This window comes from Piliocolobus tephrosceles, chromosome 11, assembly GCF_002776525.5.
Source record: "Piliocolobus tephrosceles isolate RC106 chromosome 11, ASM277652v3, whole genome shotgun sequence".
Lineage (NCBI taxonomy): Eukaryota > Metazoa > Chordata > Mammalia > Primates > Cercopithecidae > Piliocolobus > Piliocolobus tephrosceles.
In genome coordinates, this window is record NC_045444.1 from 11,948,481 (window position 1) to 11,968,369 (window position 19,889).

The window sequence follows — 19,889 nt, forward strand, 5'->3', positions numbered from 1 at the left end:
CACACAATGGGGAAAGAACAGTCTCTTCAATAAATGGTGTAATTGTATATTCAAAACAGAAGAATGAAAAGGGACTTTCATCTCACTCCTTATACAAGAATAATCTCAAAATAAATTAAGGACTTAAATGTGAGACCCAAAACTACAAAACTACTAGAAGAAAGCATAAGGGGAAAGCTCCATGACATTGGTTTGGACAGAAATTTCTGCATAATTCCAAAAACATAGTAAACAAAAGCAAAAATAGGCAAATAGGATTACATTAAACTAAAAAACTTCTGCACAGCAAGGAGAACAATTCATAGAGTGAAGACACAGCCAACGGACTGGGAGAAGATATTTGTAAATCATACAGCAGATAAGGGGTTAATATCCAAAATATACAAGGAACTCAAAGTCGTCAACAAGCAAAGAATAATTCTACTAAAACATGGGCAAAAGCAAAAAGAACAAAACTGGAGAAATCACATTACCTAACTTCAAATTATGCTACAAGCTATAGTAACCAAAACAGCATGGTACTGGTATAAAAACATAGACCAATGGAACAGAATAGAGAATGCAGAAATAAATTCATACACACACAGTAAACTCAGTAAACTCATTTTTGACAAAAGTGCCAAGAATATACACTGCAGAAAAGACAGTCTCTTCAATACATGGTGCTGGGAAGCATGGATATCCATATGCAGAAGAATGAAACTAGACCCCTGTCTCTTGCCATATATAAAAATCAAATCAAAATGAATTAAAAAGAATTTAAATTGGCTGGGTGGGGTCTCATGCCTATAATCCCAGCTAGCACTTGGGAGGCCCAGGTGGGCAGATCACTTGAGGTCAAGACTTCAAAACCAGCCTGGCCAACATGTTGAAAGCCTGTCTCTACTACAAATACAAAAATTAGGTGGGCATGGTGGTATGCACCTGTAATTCCAGCTATTTGGGAGGTTGAGGCACAAGAATGGCTTGAATCTGGGAGGCAGATATTGCAATGAGCCAAAATGTTGCCACTGCTTTCCAGTCTGGGTAACAGAGAGAGACTCTGTCTCAAAAAAATAAATAAATAAATAAAAGAATTAAATCTAAGACATTAAACTATGAAACTGACGCAAGAAAATATTGAGGAAACTCTCCAGGATGTTGGTGGTCTTGGCAAATGTTTCTTGAGCAATACTTCGTAAGTACAAGCAGGCAACCAAAGCAAAAATGGACAAATGGGATTACATTAAGTTACAAAGCCTCTGCACAGCAAAGGAAACAATCAAAAAAGTGAAGAGACAACCTGCAGAATGGAAAAAAATACTTGCAAACTACCCATCTAACAAGGGATTAATAACCAGAATACATAAGGAGCTCAAACAACTCTACAGAAAAAAAATCTAGTAATCCAATCAAAAAATGGGCAAAAGATTTGAGTAGACATTTCTCAAAAGAAGACATACAATGGCAAACAGGCATATGAAAAGGGCTCAACATCATCGATTATCAGAGAAATACAAATCAAAACTACAATGAGATATCATGTCACCCCAGTTAAAATGGTTTTTATCCAAGAGACAGGAAACAGCAAATGCTGGTGAGGATATGGAGAAAAGGGAAGCCTGGTATACTGCTGATTGGAATGTAAATTAGTACAACCACCAAGGAGAAGAGTTTGGAAGTTCCTCAAAAAAGTAAAATTAGAGCTATCATATAATCTAGCAATCCCACTGCTGGGTACATATGCCCAAAAAAGGAGTATCAAAGTGTATCAAAGAGGTATCTGCACTCCTATGTTTGTTGCAGCTCTGTTCACAATAGCTAAGATTTGGAAGCAACCTAAGTGTCTATCAACAGATGAATGGATAAAGAAAATGTCATATATACACACTATGGAGTACTATTCAGCCATAAAAAAGAATGATAGCCTATCATTGGCAACAACATGGATGGAAATGGAGGCCATTATGTTTAGTGAAGTAAGCCAGGCACTAAAAGACATATATCACATTCTCTCACTTACTTGTGGGAGCTAAAAATCAAAACAATTGAATTCAGGGAGACGGAGAGTAGACGGATGGTTACCAGTCTGGCAAGGGTAGTGGAGGCATGGGTGGGAGGTGAGGACGACTAATGGGTACAAAAAAAATAGTTAGAAGAACAAATAAGACCTAACATTTGATAGCACAACAGGGGGACTATAGTCAATAATAATTTAATTGTAATTTTTAAAATAACTAAAAGAGTATAATTGGGTTATTTGTAACACAAAGAATAAATGCTTTAGGGGATGGATACCCCACTCTCCATGATGTGATTATTTCACATTGTATGCCTATATTAAAACATCTCATGCAACTCATAAATGTATACACCTACTATGTAGCTACAGAAATTAAAAATTAATTTTTTTAAAATTTAAAAACAAAAAAGTAGCAAAGGACTTGAATAGACGTTTCTCAAAAGAAGACATACAATGGTCATCAGATATATTAACAATGTTGGCCGGGCATGGTGGCTCACACCTCAAATCCCAGCACTTTGGGAGGCTGAAGCAGGCAGATCACCTGAGGTCAGGAGTTCAAGACCAGCCTGGCCAACATGGTGAAATTCCATCTCAACTAAAAATACAAAAATTAGCTGGGTGTGGTAGGACGTGCCTATAGTCCCAGCTACTCGGGAGGCAGGAGAATCTCTTGAACCCAGAAGGCGGAAGTTGCAGTGATCTGAGATCACCCCATTGCACTCCAGCCTGGGCAACAGAGTGAGATTCCATCTGAAAAAACAAACAAACAAAAAATGCTTAACATCTCTAGCCATCAGAGAAACACAAAGGAAAACCACAATGAGATATCACTTCACACTGTTAGAATGGCTGTTTAATGAAAGATAACATGTGTTGGCAAGGATATGGAGAAAATGTATGGATTGTACATTGTTGGTGGCATTATAAATTAGTATAGACGTTTTGAAAAACAGTATGGAGGTCCCTCAAAAACCTAAAAATAAAATTGCTATGTGATCCAGCAATCCCACTATTGGGTACACACCTAAAGAAATCGAAGTCAGTATGCCAAAGAGATGTCTGCACTCCATGTTCACTGCAGCACTAGTCACAATAGCCCAGTTATGGGAACAACCTCAGAGTCCATCAACGAATGAATAGATTTTTTTAATGTGGTAAATATTCACAACGGAATCCTATTCAGCCTTAAAAACAAACAAACAAACAAAAAAAAACAGAATTCTGTCATTTGGGACAACATGCATGAACCTGGAGATTATGTTAAGTGAAATAAGCCAGGCACAGAGAGACAAATGCCATATAATCTCACCTTTATGCCTTTATGTGGAATATAAAAATGTCAAACACACAGAAATAGAGAGTAGAACGGTGGTTACCAGAGGCTAGAGGTCTGGGGGGCAGTGGACAGGGAAAGAGAAGACATTAGTCAACAGGTACGAAGTTACAGTCAGACAGGAGAAGTACATTCTGGTGTTCTATCGCACAGTAGGGTGACTATAGTTAATAATAATGTATTTCCAAATAGCTAAAAGAGAGACTTTTAAATATTCTCACCACAGAGAAATGATAAATATTTCAGGTGAAGTACATGCTAATTGGCTTGATTTGATGGTCCCACATCATACACATAATGGGAAGCATCACATTGTACCCCTAAAATATATACAACTATTGTTTGTTTAAAATTATACTCTCGGCCGGGCGCGGTGGCTCAAGCCTGTAATCCCAGCACTTTGGGAGGCCGAGACGGGCAGATCACGAGGTCAGGAGATCGAGACCATCCTGGCTAACATGGTGAAACCCCGTCTCTACTAAAAAATCAAAAAACTAGCCGGGCGAGCTGGCGGGCGCCTGTAGTCCCAGCTACTCGGCAGGCTGAGGCAGGAGAATGGCGGCAACCCAGGAGGCGGAGCTTGCAGTGAGCTGAGATCCGGCCACTGCACTCCAGCCCGGGCGACAGAGCGAGACTCCGTCTCAAAAAACATAAATAAATAAAATAAAATAAAATAAAATTATACTCTCTTAATTAAAATAAAAGTTTTCAAGTGATTTATGTTCTCTCTCCGTAATAAATCAGTATACAAAAATCAAATTCATTTGTACCACAAACAAATGTAAATTCATATTTTAAAATATCATTTATAATAGCATCAAAAATCATGAAACACTTAGGGATAAACCTACAAGGTTTGCTGAAACCTACAAGGGTCAGCAAACTACTTGCTTATGGGCCAGATCTAGCCTGCAGCAACCATGAGATAAGTGAGTTTGCATATTTAAAGGATTGGGGAAAAGGTGTTTAATAAAATAAATGTTTTCAAAAATATGCTGAGACTATATAACGATATATGTCCCACAAAGCCTAAAATATTTATTTTCTGGCTCTTTGTAGAAAAGTTTTATCAACCTCTGTATTAAACAAATATGTTCCAGATATTAAACCAAAAGAATGATTCACAAATTTAAAAATGGATAATCTGGACCTCATCAAAATAAAGTCTGCTCATTGGAAGACTGTTAAGAGAATGAAAAGACATACCATACCACAGATTAGAAGACAGTATTTGTAAATCATGTATCTGATGTAAGATTTGCTTCTGGAATATACAGGGAACTCTCAAAACTCAGTAGTAAGAAGTCACAACCCAGTTAGCAAGATATTAATTAAATGAACAAACATTTACTCAATTTTTTAAAGAAACAAAACTCAATGAGGACTGGAATCAATGTCATGGAGACCATCTATGCAAACACTAAGGTAAGCATCACGCAATGACCACAGCCACAGAGCTTTCTCATTTCACGTGGGGAGCAGGAGCTATCAGCATTCTGATGGGAGTCTTAACAAATAGGTAAGATAACAATGGGAAATCAGGTTTGTACAAGCTGTCTAAATAAAGATAAACTGTCTTTATATGAAGACTCCACAAACTATCAGAATTAATAAGAGAATGTAGCAAGACTTTTGATGCAAAGACTACAAAAATCGATAGCATTCCTATACACTACCAATAAGCCATTAAAAATGTAAAAATAAAAAGATCTTATTTGCAAAAAGAAATTTTAAATAAGAAACTAGGAATAAATCTAACAAAGTATAAGCTCTCCATGGAGAAAATTACAAACTCTATTTGATGGGTGATAGAACAACTAAGAAAATGGAGATACATGCGTGGTTCATGAACTGCAGACCTCAATATTGTAAAGATGGCTGGGCCAGGGGCAGTGGCTCACGCCTGTAATACCAGCACTTTGGGATGCTGAGGCAGGCAGATCGCGTGAGGTCAGGGGTTTAAGACCAGCCGGCCAACATGGTGAAACCCTGTGTCTACTAAAAATACAAAAATTAGCTGGGCGTGGTGGCAGATGCCTGTAATCCCAGCTACTCGGGAAGCTGAGGCAGGAGAATTGCTTGAACCTGGGAGGCGGAGGTTGCAGTGAGCCAATATCTCACCATTGCACTCCAGCCTGAGCAACAGAGTGAGACTCCATCTCGGAAAAAAAAAAAAAAAAAATGTCTGTTCTGCCCCAAACTCAGTACAATTCCCATCAAAATCCTACTCAGGCGATTTCGAATTTAAGGTAATATATTGGTCATAAGACAAGCAAATGAAAAGAGGGGAGGGGACAAATTAGAAAGTCCAGAAACATCTTTTGGAACTTGTTAAATGACAGAGAAAACATTTCAAATAAATGAGGAAGCATATTTTCAATAGGTGATACTGTGACAATTGTTTAACTTTATTCCTCCAATAAACAGAATAATCTACCCAATTTACACTCAACAAAGATTAAAAGTGGAGTTAATGTGAATAACAAACCCCTAAAATTGTATTTTAAAATACACGGAATACCTTTACAAACTTAGAGTAAGAAAGGATATCTTAAATAAGGGCTAAATCATATACTATTTAAAGGAGAAAATTGTTAATTTTGACCATATTAATATTAAAATCTCTGCACAACATAAAACCATAAACCAAACAGTAGCACTAGTCACAGAGAGATTTGCAGTGCACATCATAAAGGATTTGTTTCTATAATATGAAAATTCTTCCAAATCAATTTTTAAAAGACACAAAACAATAAAAATGGATGAAGAATATGAACAGACATTTCCAGAAGGGAAAAAACCCAAATGACCAGTAAATATTTAATAAGATGCTCAGCCTCACGAAACATTCAGAAATCCAATTTCAAAAACCTATAATATTTGCAGCTTTTTTTTTTACTACTAAAGTGCATTATTTGGAAGCAATATTTGACTATGCAAAAAGATATTCTGGGTGGGATGCAGTAGCTCACGCTTATAATCCCAGCACTTTGGGAGGCCTAGGCAGGTGAGTCACTTGAGCCCAGGAGCTCAAGACTAGCCTGGGCAACGTGGCAAAACCTCATCTCTACCAAATATACAAAAAATTAGCCAGGAATAGTGATGCCCGCCTGTTCTCCTAGCTGCTCGGGAGGCTGAGGTGGGAGGATGACTTGAGCCCGGGAGGCAGAGGTTAGAGTGAACCCAGATTGCACTCCTGCACTCCAGCCTAGGCAACGAGAGTGAGACCCCATCTCAAAAAAAGAGAGCGAGAGAGAGACTCTGCATATTGCTATTTTTGCTACTTGTATATATGTAAGTGTCACTGTCTGTTTTTATGAAAAATGTTATTGAAGGATAACATACATATTCAACAGAGTGTACAAATCATCAGTGTACAAGATGACTTTTCACAAAGTGAACACATCATAAAGCAGAACAAGATATTAGCATCCCCCCAGAAACCCTCCCTAGCACACAAGGAGAAAAATTACCCTGACTTCTAACACCACAGATTTGTTTGGTCAGCTCTTAACTTTGTATCAATGGGATTATACAATATGTAATCTCTTTTGCCTGCTTTTTTTCAATATTTTGTAAGATTAGTGTTGCATAAATCACATGTTCAAGATTCAGTCTCATTTCCAAATAGAATTTTGTCACATATGCAAACTACAATGTATTTATTCATTTTACTATTGATGGATATGGGTGGTATTCAATTTTTGAATGTTGCTTTAACATTATTTTTATATATATACTTTAAGTTCTAGGGTACATGTGCACAATGTGCAGGTTTGTTACATAGGTATACATGTGCCATGTTGGTGTGCTGCACCCATCAAACTCATCATTTACGTTAGGTATTTCTCTTAATGCTATCCATCCCCCAGCCCCCACCCCACAACAGGCCCCAGTGTGTGATGTTCCTCGCTCTGTGTCCAAGCGTTCTCACTGTTCAGTTCCCACCTATGAGTGAGAACATGTGGTGTTTGGTTTTCTGTCCTTGTGATAGTGTACTAAGAATGATGGTTTCCAGCTTCATTCATGTCCCTACAAAGCACATTGACTCATCCTTTTCTATGGCTGCATAGTATTCCATGGTGTATATGTGCCACATTTTCTTAATCCAGTCTATCATTGATGGACATTTGGATTGGTTCCAAGTCTTTGCTATTGTGAATAGTGCCACAATAAACATATGTGTGCATGTGTCTTTATAGCAACATGATTTATAATCCTTTGGGTATGTATCCAGTGACGGGATAATTGGGTCAAAAGGTATTTCTAGTTCTAAATCCTTGAGGAATCGCCACACTGTCTTCCATAATGGTTGAACCAATTTACACTCCCACCAACAGTGTAAAAGCATTCCTGTTTCTCCACATCCTCTCCAGCATCTGTAGTTTCCTGACTTTTTAATGATCGCCATTCTAACTGGTGTGAGATGATATTTCATTATGGTTTTGATTTGCCTTTCTCTAATGACCAGTGATGATAAGCATTTTTTCATGTGTCTGTTGGCTGCATAAATGTCTTCTTTTCAGAAGTGTCTGTTCACATCTTTTGCCTGCTTTTTGTTGGGGTTCTTTGTTTTTTTCTTGTAAATGTGTTTAAGTTCTTTGTAGATTCTGGATATTAGCCCTTCATCAGATGGATAGACTGCAAAGATTTTCTCCCATTCTGTAGGTTGCCTGTTCACTCTGATGGTAGTTTCCTCTGCTGTGCAGAAGCTCTTTAGTTTAATTAATCTCATTTGTCTATTCTGGCTTTTGTGGCCATTGCTTTTGCTGTTTTAGTCTTGAAGTCCTTGCCCAGGTCTATGTCCTGAATGGCATTGCCTAGGTTTTCTTCTAGGGTTTTTATGGTTTTAGGTCTAACATTTAAGTCTTTAATCCATCTTGAATTAGTTTTTGTATAAGATGTAAAGAAGGGATCCAGTTTCAGCTTTCTACATATGGCTAGCCAGTTTCCCCAGCACCATTTATTAAATAAGGCATCCTTTCCCCATTTCTTGTTTTTGTCAGGTTTGTCAAAGATCAGATGGTTGTAGATGTGTGTTGTTATTTTTGAGGCCTCTATTCTGTCCCATTGGTCTATATATCTGTTTTGGTACCAATACCATGCTGTTTTGCTTACTGTAGCCCTGAAGTATAGTTTGAAGTCAGGTAGCATGATGCCTCCAGCATTGTTCTTTTGGCTTGGGATTGTCTTGGCAATGCGGGCTCTTTTTTGGTTCCATATGAAACTTTAAAGTAGTTTTTTTTCCAATTCTGTGAAGAAAGTCATTGGTAGCTTGATGGGGATGGCATTGAATCTATAAATTACCTTGGGCAGTATGGCCATTTTCACGATATTGATTCTTCCTATCCATAAGCATGGAATGTTCTTCCATTTGTTTGTGTCCTCTTTTATTCGTTGAGCAGTGGTTTGTAGTTCTCCTTGAAGAGGTCCTTCACATCCCTTGTAAGTTGGATTCCTAGGTATTCTATTCTCTTTGTAGCAATTGTGAATGGGAGTTCACTCCTGATTTGTTTGTTATTGGTGTATAGGAATGCCTGTGATTTTTGCACATTGGTTTTGTATCCTGAGACTTTGCTGAAGTTGCTTATCAGCTTAAGGAAATTTTGGGCTGAGACAATGTGATTTTCTAAATATACAATCATGTCATCTGCAAACAGGGACAATTTGACTTCCTATTTTCCTAACTGAATACCCTTTATTTCTTTCTCTTTCCTGATTTCCCTGGCCAGAATTTCCAACACTATGTTGAATAGCAGTGGTGAGAGAGGGCATCTTGTCTTGTGCCAGTTTTCACAGAGAATGCTTCCACTTTTTGCCCATTCAGTATATTGGCTGTGGGTTTGTCATAAATAGCTCTTATTATTTTGAGATACGTTCTATCAATACCTAGTTTATTGAGAGTTTTTAGCACAAAGGGCTGTTGAATTTTTTGGAAGGCCTTTTCTGCATCTATAACATTCTTTTTTTTTTTTTTTTTTAGACAGAGTCTCGCTCTGTCACCCAGGCAGGAGTGCAATGGCACTAGCTCAGCTCACTGCAACTTCTGCTTCCTGGGTTCACGCCATTCTCCTACCTCAGCCTCCCGAGTAACTGGAACTACAGGTGCCCGCCACGACGCCTGGCTAATTTTTTGTATTTTTAATGGAGACGGGGTTTCACTGTGTTAGCCAGGATGGTCTCGATCTCCTGACCTCGTGATCTGCCCATCTCGGCCTCCCAAAGTGCTGGGATTACAGGCTTGAGCCACCGCGCCCGGCCTACAACTATCTTTATAAGGGAAATTTACTTGTATTAGCCAGGATTCAAACTCCTGGCCATGCATGAAGCAGGGCACTGCCTCCCAGGGGAGTAAGCAGCTCCTTCAGTTGGACCTGACAACTGCCTTTCCATCCTGCTGGGGAACACGCACCCTGTGTGGGGCACCTGCAGTCCCGTGGGCCCTGCCCCAGCCCTGGGCAAGCACAGACTGCAGGACCTAAGCACGCAATGACTTTTAGAATAGACAGCTCTTGGAATAGGTTACAGCCTTCTTTATTGTGTTTGAAAAGTAACAATTTTCCCTGGTAAAGTTTTGCATTGAGCAAGTTGGTGTTAAACTTATTTTAAGAAAATTACCCTTGGTAATGATCTGAACTTTTAAAAATCCATTTCCCATTTCTGAAATGAGAGCTCAATTTCTCCCCACATTTTATTTGTTTCACAGCACAGATTGGAAATAGTATCAATTTTCTGCCAGCATATTAAAACATGTTTTTATTAACTAGTAATTGCAGTGAGATTTGGAAATCAGGAGCAAAATGCTTCTGGAGAATTGAAAATATATATTTCTTATTTCTTTAATAAAAATTATAACTCTATAGTTACTGTAGTTTCTTATGTTTGTCCATCCTGATATAGCAGCTCACAATGGGAATTTTCTCTATTTTTTTTTTTTTTTGCCACACGTGAATATTGAGAAGCTCAAGGTTGTAGGTAGGTAACTCTGAAGACCACACATTAGCCTCACTATACTGTGCAGTCACTTTGGCAAAGTTTCATATATAAAGCAGATGGCATAAGATGGTGCTGGCTTATGTAAACCTAAGCAGAACATCTCAGCCTGGGAAACACAGTAGCGTGGAAAGTCAGATGCACCATATCCGAACACCAGCCTCACCAATGTGTGCCATGGAATCTCAATCTCGTTGGGCACTAGTTGCTGTATCTGGATAGTGAGAAGACTGAAGACCAGCTTGCAAATTGCCATCAGGATTAACTGTGAAAAATATAAGTTGAATGCTTTGCAGCATTCCTGGGATGTGGGTGGCACTCCCGTGGAGAAACTGAACAACACCTTGAGCAGGTGATGAAAATAAATATCACCACTGAGAAACAGATAGGCACCATATGCCTCAAGATGGGCAGCCCTGAGAGGGACACAGCATCGCCTCTCTAGCATTCTGGCCTAGGACACATAACTCAAATCTAACCATGAGGAAACATCAGGCAAACTCAAAATCAGGATCATTCTATTTAAAAAGTTGGGGGGAGAGGGAAAGTGACTACATTCTTCGGAAATACCAAAGTTATAAGAGACAAGGAAAGGTTATGGCAATGTTCCAGATTAAAAGAGAGTAGAACAACAGAGCAGCGAATGTAATACCTGATCCTAGACAGATTCTCTAAAGGAGCAGGAGAAATGCTGTAAAGGACATTATTGGGTCAACTGACAACACTGAAATATGGTCAACAGATTAGAAAAAAAGTTACTGAAGTTGTTATTTGCTTGCTTGTTTGTCTGTCTGTTTGAAATGGAGCCTTGTTCTGTCGCCCAGGCTGCAGTGCAATGGCTCGACTTCAGCTCACCCAACCTCCACCTTCTGGGTTCACGTGACTCTCCTGCCTCAGCCTCCCAAGTAGCTGGGATTACAGGCACGCACCACCACGCCTGGCTAATTTTTGTATTTTTAGTAGAGATGAGGGTTTAACCATGTTGGCCAGGCTGGTCTCGAACTCCTGACCTCAGGTGATCCACCTGTCTCGGCCTCCCAAAGTGCTGGGATTACAGGCGTGAGCCATTGTGCCCGGCCTGAAGTTGTTATTTGAACCAAAGAGTGTGTGAGAATGCCTTTTCTTAGGAAATACTTACCAACGTATTTAGTGATAACTAAATGGATATAGATATAGATATAGATATAGATATAGATATAGATATACAGATATAGCACAGAGAGAGGGAAAGAGAAAAAAAGATAAAGCAAATGAACAAAATGTTGACGAAAGGTGAATGTGGAAAAAGAGTATATGAATATTCCATGTTCTATTCTTATTCTTGCAACTTTCCTGTAAGTTTGAAAGTATTTCCAAATAAAAGGTTTTTAAGTGTCTCTAGTGACAATAAAGACACTTATGAAAGATAAGCATGTAAGGAGCTTTCATAAAGTTGTTCCATGAAATATGAATGAAAATAAAGTGATATTTACAAATTAATGTGATTCTATACAATATATAATTTCAAATATGTACATGTAACTAAATGAATTAATTAAACATTATGAATAGATATTGACTATTTCTCACCTTCAAAGTTTTCATATATAAGTTGGCCAAAACTACCTTTTCCTTTCTCTTTCTGATTCACTGCGAAAATGGAAGGATCACCATTATTCTGTTACCATAGATTCAGCATGTATAAACCCCATGTTACAGTGACATCTTCTGGTGGAGTATAATATTGCAGTCTAGTTCTATTACACCTTGCAAATAACTTGTACTAAGGTAGTTCCACAGAAGCATGCAGGAAAGGAGCAAGAAGCAAGAATGGGGCCTCCGAGCTTCACCCTTACTTCAAATAGAACAGTTCAGTCTTTAACGTGGCTTATGCAGCCCTGGAAGCTGCGACAGTAAGACTTGAGTAATTCATGGTCAAGTACAGGTGGGTGAGCAAGCTTACCAAGGGTGGGCAAAGGTGTTGAAAAGTGCATTTTTTATAAAAACAGTCATATTATAACCTGCTCTTTCTGAAAAACAAAGTATTGATCCTTCAAAAGCATTTGATAAATTAATGCTATGAAGGAATGCTTAAACAGTGCATGAGTGAAGATCAGCTTCAGGGACTTCAGGAGCACTATTTACTTAGCACTAACCAAGATGCAAACTGCAAATAAGATGGTGAGGAGGACTTCACAAGCTCGTTTTACACATCCTCAAAAGACTATTGGGCATCTTGATTGTGCCACACAAGATCTAGCAATAATATTAATTTGAATACATGTCTGGCAAGAAAGGAAGAATGTTTTCATCAAGAGGCAAACAGGGATGATGTCACAGAAAAATGATGGAATAGGTAGCTTAAAGAATTAATCCTTCCATTGAAACACTCATAAGCTGTCAAAGACTGACAATGTTTGTAAACACTGAGCTCTAATCTCAAATGTATAGTCACAAAGGAGTGGCTTAATAAAGAAAAGGGAAGCTAGCTTTGGTAAGAAAGCCTAGTGGCATTTTTGCTCATCCACTTTCCTTCCATTCTCTAGCATAGCAGCATCAGCCATGATGACAGAAGTCTGCATTCTCCATGTGGCTTGCTGGTGCCAGGGGTTAATACAGACTTTGTTCTTAAAATATTTTGGTACTATGTATCAATCTGTCTGATGGTTCCCTGGAAGACTAAATTGACCTTTTTCTTGCCCTTTCCTTCCCACCTGGTGTAGGGAACTGTGGTCAGGCAAGTGGCAAAACAAAAGCCAAAAACAAGGAGGCCAAAAAGGAAGGTTGTTGGAAGAATAAGGGCTGCTGTGTATGCTGGCAAAGATAGAAGATAACACACAGGCCCAGAACAGGACACATATGAGAAAACATCTAAAAGGACCCCAGGCTTGTCCCTCTGACAGATCTGTAGCCTCCATGCAAGCAAGAGGCAAAAGCTAAGGCATAGTTGCAGGCAGCCTGGCTTAGCACTGAAGGGGTTCCCACCCCAACTCAGAGCCAAGCTGCAAAAGTCAAAACACTAGTATCTTCTCTCTCTCTTGTTTTCTTGCTTCATTCATGTATGTATTTATTTCTTCCTTTATTTTTTTCTTTCACTCCAGATATTTAAGAAAATCTCTGAAAAGTCACTGTTGACCACTGAGATAATGAAACAGAGACTTCAGTGACCACAAATAACAAAGAATCCAGTCTTTGCAAAATTAGTTTGGAGAAATCCCTAAAGAAATAGAGGACAACATTCATCAAGAAGAAAAAATAACAACAAACTCTACGGAATGGAGATAATCTGATTTCCAGGGTAACCACATTATAATATTCAAAATGCCTAATTTTCAACAACAACAAAAATCACAAGATAAACAAAGGAATAGGAAAGTGTGGCCCAATTGTAGAAAAAAATTATATAAACCGTCCATGAGAAAACCTTAGTATTGGACTTCCTGGACAAAATTTTTAAATCAACCACCTTAAAATGTTTAAAGAACTAAAGAAAACCATGGACAACAAACTAAATAAAACCAGGAAAACAGTGCACATACAAAATGAGAAAATCAATAAACAAATATAAATTATAAAATAAACCAAACAGAAATTCTGGAACTGAAAAGTTAAATCGCTGAAATGATAAATTTGGCCAGGTGCAGTGGCTCATGCCTGTAATACTAGCATTTTGGGAGGCTGAAGCAGGTGGATCACCTGAGGTCAGGAGTTCGAGACCAACTTGGCCAACATGGTGAAACCCGTCTCTACCAATAACACAAACATTAGCTTGGTATGGTGGTACACACCTGTAATCCCAGCTACTCGGGAGGCCAAGGCAGGAGAATCACTTGAACCCAGGAGGCAGAGGTTACAGAAAGCCAAAATCGTGCCACCGCACTCCCACCCAGGTGACAGAGCAAGATTCCATCTCAAAAAAAAAAAGAAGAAAGAAAAGAGAAAGAAAAATTCACCAGAGGGGTTAAACAGCAGATTTGAACACACAGAAAAATGAATCAGAGAAATCAATGATAGGATAACTGGAATTATCTGATATAAAGAGTAGAAGAAAAGAAGAGAATAAGACACTATCAAGCAGGCCAACATATGCAGTATGGAAGTCCCAGAAGGAAAACAGGAAGAAAGGGGCAGAAAGAACTGTTGATTAAATAATAAATAAAAACTGTCTAAGTTTGATGAAAGATATTAAACTCCAAGTAGAATAAATTCAAAGAGATCCACACTTAGACACATTACAATTAAACAGTTCAAAGACAAAGATAAAGAGAGACTCTTGTAGTGGCAAGACAGAAGCAACTCATCACATACAATAGATTCTCAATAAGATTAACTGCCAATTTCCCATCACAAACCACGGAGAACAGAAAGCAGTGAGATGATATATTTAAACCACCGAAAAAAAGAAACAAAAAAAACTGTAAACCAAGATTCAATAACCAGCAAAATTAATCTTGAAAAATGAAGAAGTAAATACATTCCTGGCAATCAAAACCTGAGGGAATTTGTTACTAGTATGTCTGCCCTACAGGAAATGCTAAAGGGAGTCCTTTACACTGAAATGGAAGGACACTAAAAAGTAACACAAAGCCACATAAAGAAATAGAGAGGTTTCTAAACGTAAAAGCCAGTATTACAGTTTTTTAATTTGTAACTCGTTTTTTATTCCCTAAATGGTGTAAAAGATAAATGCACACCAAATTGAAATCCATGTAAATGGGCCCACAATGTATAAAGATGTAATCTGTAACACCAACAATTTAAGGTGGGGATGGAGCTGTATAGGAGCAGAGTTTTCATATGTTAGTAAGATTGAGTTGGTATCAATTGAAACTAGATGGTTACAAATTTAGGATGCAAATTGTAATCCCTATTGTAATTACTAAGAAAATATGTTTTTAAAATATGCAAAAGGAAATGAGACATCAAAATGGTTCACTACCAAAAAAATTTACAAGGAAGGTAGTAATGGAGGACATGAGGAACAAAAAGTATAAGACATAGAGAAAACAAATAGAAAAAAGCCAGAAATAAGTCCCTTTTTATCAGTTACTACTTTAAATGTAAATAGCTTAATCTCTCCAATCAAATGGTGAAGAGTAACAGAAAGGATTCTTTTAAACATGACCTAACTATAGATTGTCTAAGATATTTTAGATTCAAATATTTAAAAAGTGAAAGTATAGAAAAGATATTCCATGCAAATAGTAATCAAAAGAGAGCTGGGGTAGCTATGTAAAGATCAGATAATATAAACTTTAAGTCAAAAGCTATTACAAGAGGCTGGACATGGTGGCTCACATATGTAATCCCACCACTTTGGGAGACTGAGGCAGGAGGATCACTTGAAGCCAAGAGTTCAAGAGCAGACCGAGCAGCAAAGCAAGACCCCATCTCTATCAAAAAAAAAAAAAAAAAAGTCTTAATTAGCCAAGCATGGTGGCATACACCTATAGTCCTACCTACTTGGGAGACTTAAGTTGAAGGACCACTCGAGCCCAGGAGTTGGAGGTCACCGTGAGCTATGATTGTGCCACTGCCCTCCCTCCAGCCTGAGTAACAGAGAGAAACTCTGTCAAAAAAAAAAAGGCTGTTGCAAGAGACAAAAAAAGAACACTATGTAGTAATTAAAAGATCAACAGAAGACATAATTACAAACATTTAACTAAGCAACACAGTCCCAAAATATGTGAAGCATACATTGACAAAATTAAAGGGAAAAATAGTTCTAAAATCACAGCTGGAGACTTCAATACCTCATTCTCAACAACAAATCGAACATATAGACCAAAGATCAATAAGAAAATAGAGGGTTTGCACAACATCACACACCGACTAGACCTAAAAGACATATATAGAACACTCCACCCCAAAAACAGCAGAATACACACTTTTCTCAAATGTGCATGGAACATTTTTGGGGGTAGGCCATACATTAGACCACAAAACAAGTCTCAATAAATTTTAAAAATTAAAATTATGTAAAGTATCTTCTCCAGGCACAATGGAATAAAGCTAGAAATCAACATCAGAAGAAAACTAAAAAATCTGCAAATATGTAAACATTGCATTTAAATAACCAATGGGTCAAAGAAGAAATCACAAAACAATTAGAAAATATCTTCCTACAAAGGAAAATAAAAACCCAACATACCTAAATTTATGAGATGTAGTAATCAGGGCAAAGTTTACAGCTGTCAATGCCTACACTTAAAACAAGAGGAAAAAAACTCACATTAATAATCTAACTTTACAACTTACAAAAAAACTAGATAAAACAAGATCAAACTAAATTTAAACTTAGCAGGAGGAAGGAAATAATGAAGATTAGAGTGGAGATTTATGAAATACAGAACAGAAAAACAACAGGAAGAATCACAAAATCAAAACATTGTTCTTTGAAAAGATCAACAAAATGACAACCTTTTAGCTAGACTGACAAAGGAAAAAAAAGAGAAAGATGCAAAAAACTAATATCAGAAATGAAAGTGGAAACATTACTACTAATCTGACCGAAATTTAAAGGATTATAAGAAAATACTATAAACAATTGTACACCAACAAATTAGATAACCTAGGTAAAATGAAAACAATTCCCAGAAACACACAAATTACCAAAACTATCTTGGTCAGCTAGGGCTGACATAACAAAATACCACAGACTAGGTGGCATGAACAACAGAAACTTATTTTCTCACAGTTCTGTAGGCCAGAAGCCGAAGGTCAAGGTGTCAGCAGGTTTAGCTTCTTTGCAGGCCCCTCTCCTTGATTTGCAGACAGCTGACATTTCACTGTGTGCCCACATGGCCTTTTCCTTGTGTACATACATCCCTCATGTCTGTTCCTCTTCTCATAAGGACATCAATCATATTGGATTAGGGCACCACACTTTGGGCATTATTTAGCCTTAATTAGCTCTTTGAAGGCCCCATTTCCAAATACAGTTACATTGGGGTTTAGGGTCAACATATGAATTGGGGAAGGGACACAGTTTTGTCCATAGCACTGATTTAATGAGAAATGGAAAATCTAAACAGATGTATAACAAGTAAAGAGACTAAATTAGTATCAAAAGCCTCCCAAAAGAGAAAAGCCCAGGACCAGACGGATTCCCTGGTGAATGACACCAAATGTTTAAAAAAAAATTAATGCCAATTCTTGTCAAAATCTTCCAAAAAATACAGAAGAGGGGAGATTTCCTAATGTATTCTATGAGGTCAGAGTTACCTTATACCAAAGCCAACGACACAAAAAGAAAAGAAATTACAGATCAATATTTCTAATGAGTAGGGATGCAGAGTTCTCAACAAAATACTATATATCCAAATGCAACAACATATGAAAAGGATTATACATGATGGCCAAGTGGGATTTATCCCAGGGATGCAAAGGTGGTTCAATATATGAAAATTAATCAGTGTAATATACATTACAAGAACAAAAGGAAATATAATTATCTCAAAGAAGGAGCATTTGATGAAATCTAATATCTTTTATGATTAAAAAATAGTCAGAAAACAAGAATAGAAGTGAACTTTCTCAATCTGGTGAAGAATTTTTATGAAAAACCCACAGCTAACAGCTTTTCCAAGAAACATATTCCATAGACATATTCAAAAGTCTACGAGGTTTCCCCCTTAGATCAGGACCATAAGATCAAGGATGCCTACTTTCACTATTTAACATTGTACTGGAGATGCCAGCCAGAGCAACTAGGCAAGAAAAGGAAATTTAAAATATCCAAATTAGAGAGGAAAAAGTAAAACTATCTCTATTCACAGAATACATGATCTTACATAGTAAACCCCAAAGAGTCTACACAAAAACTACTAGAGCTAATCAACAAAGTGGCAGAGTAAAAGAGCAACATGCAAAAATCAGTTGTGTATCTACATATCAGCAACAAATAATCTGTAAGGGAAATTAAGAAGTCAATTCTATTTACAATAACATCAAAAATAATAATATACCCAGGAATAAATTTAACAAAGGATATGAAAGACTTATACATTAAAAACTATAAAACACTGCTGAAAGAAATTTAAAAGACCTAAATAAATGGGAAAATATCTCATCTTTCTGGATTGGAGGACTTAACAATGTTTAGATGACAATACTACTCAAAGTAGTCTACAAATTCTATGCAATCCCTGTCAAAGTCAATGTTCTGTTTTTCAGAACTGGAGAAGCCAATTCTCAAATTTGCATGGAATTTTAAGAGGCCATGAAAAGCTAAAACAATCTTGAAAAAGAAGAATAAACTTGGAGTACTCCACTTGCCATTTTCAAAACTTACTACAAAGCTACAGTGATCAAAACAGTGTAGTGCTGGTATAAGAATAAACATACAGACCAATAGAATAGAATTGAGAGTCCGGAAATAAACCCACTGTCTATGGACAATTGCTTTCCTACAAGGGTATCAAGAACATTCAAAAGAGAAATGACAGTCTTTCAACAAATGGTGCTAAGAAAACTGGATATCCACATGCCACATACAAAAGAATGAAATTGGACCCCCTACCTCATACCATATACAAATATTCACTCAAAATAGATCAATGAACCTAATTACAGTAAAAGAGCTAAAACCACTTTTTTAAATCTTAGGATAAAACACAGGGATAAATATTCATGACCTTGGAACATGTTGGAACTAGATAGAGGTAGCGGTTGCATAACATTTTAAATGTACCAAATGCCCATTGAATTGCTCAGTGTAAAATGGTTAAATTTATGTTATACGGATTTCCCCTCAATAAAAAAGAAATTAAAGAAATGAACAGGACTGAGAGTCAGATTAAAAGTTCCAATTTCTTTTCTGCAGTGTTTGATCTTGTGGTTGAATGTCCTTAACCTCTATCTCACTGAAAAATTAGAGATGAGAGTTCCTGCTCTATGTATGTTACAGGATTCTTTAAAAGGTCAAAAGAAGTGATGTACTGAAACAGTCCTTTGATACTATTAGGTGCTCTGCCAACACAAGCTGCCATGGCAATTCCTGCCCAGTCCTCTCAGTGCCGTGCCAGGCGCTGGGCTGGTGTGTGCATTTGTGGTTTCATTCTCACAGTGTGGGTGTGGTTACAGAGGGGGAAACTGGGAATTGGAGAAGTGGAAGGACTTGCTTCATGGTGCAGGATTGGAGATCAGATTTCTAACTCCAGACACACAAAGTTCTTTCCACCACAACCGACTGACCCCTGCAGCAGACTTTTCCAGCTCTTTGTCTTCAGAGTTGCCTGTTTTAGTGGGAATCCTGTGCAAATGGCAGTAATTATTAAAACTTTCTAAATAACTGTTCTGTCAGCCTCACTCTATCACTCAGTTTCTATCCCTAATTCAGATAACACTCCTGGTCAAGACCGCTCTCTCAACAGCCACTGAGGTGCTTGGAAGGAATAAGAAATACCAGCATCAGCTGCTCTATTATGACAGATGGTAGTTTGTGCTGAAGAAAAGCCTCCACATGAGCTGGAAAGCTTGCAAGCACAGACCACGACCCCTCCCGCCTCCCACCCACCCACCCCCCCGCCACAGTGGGCTGCATACACCAGAAGCGTGGGTGCATAGGAAAAGAAAGCT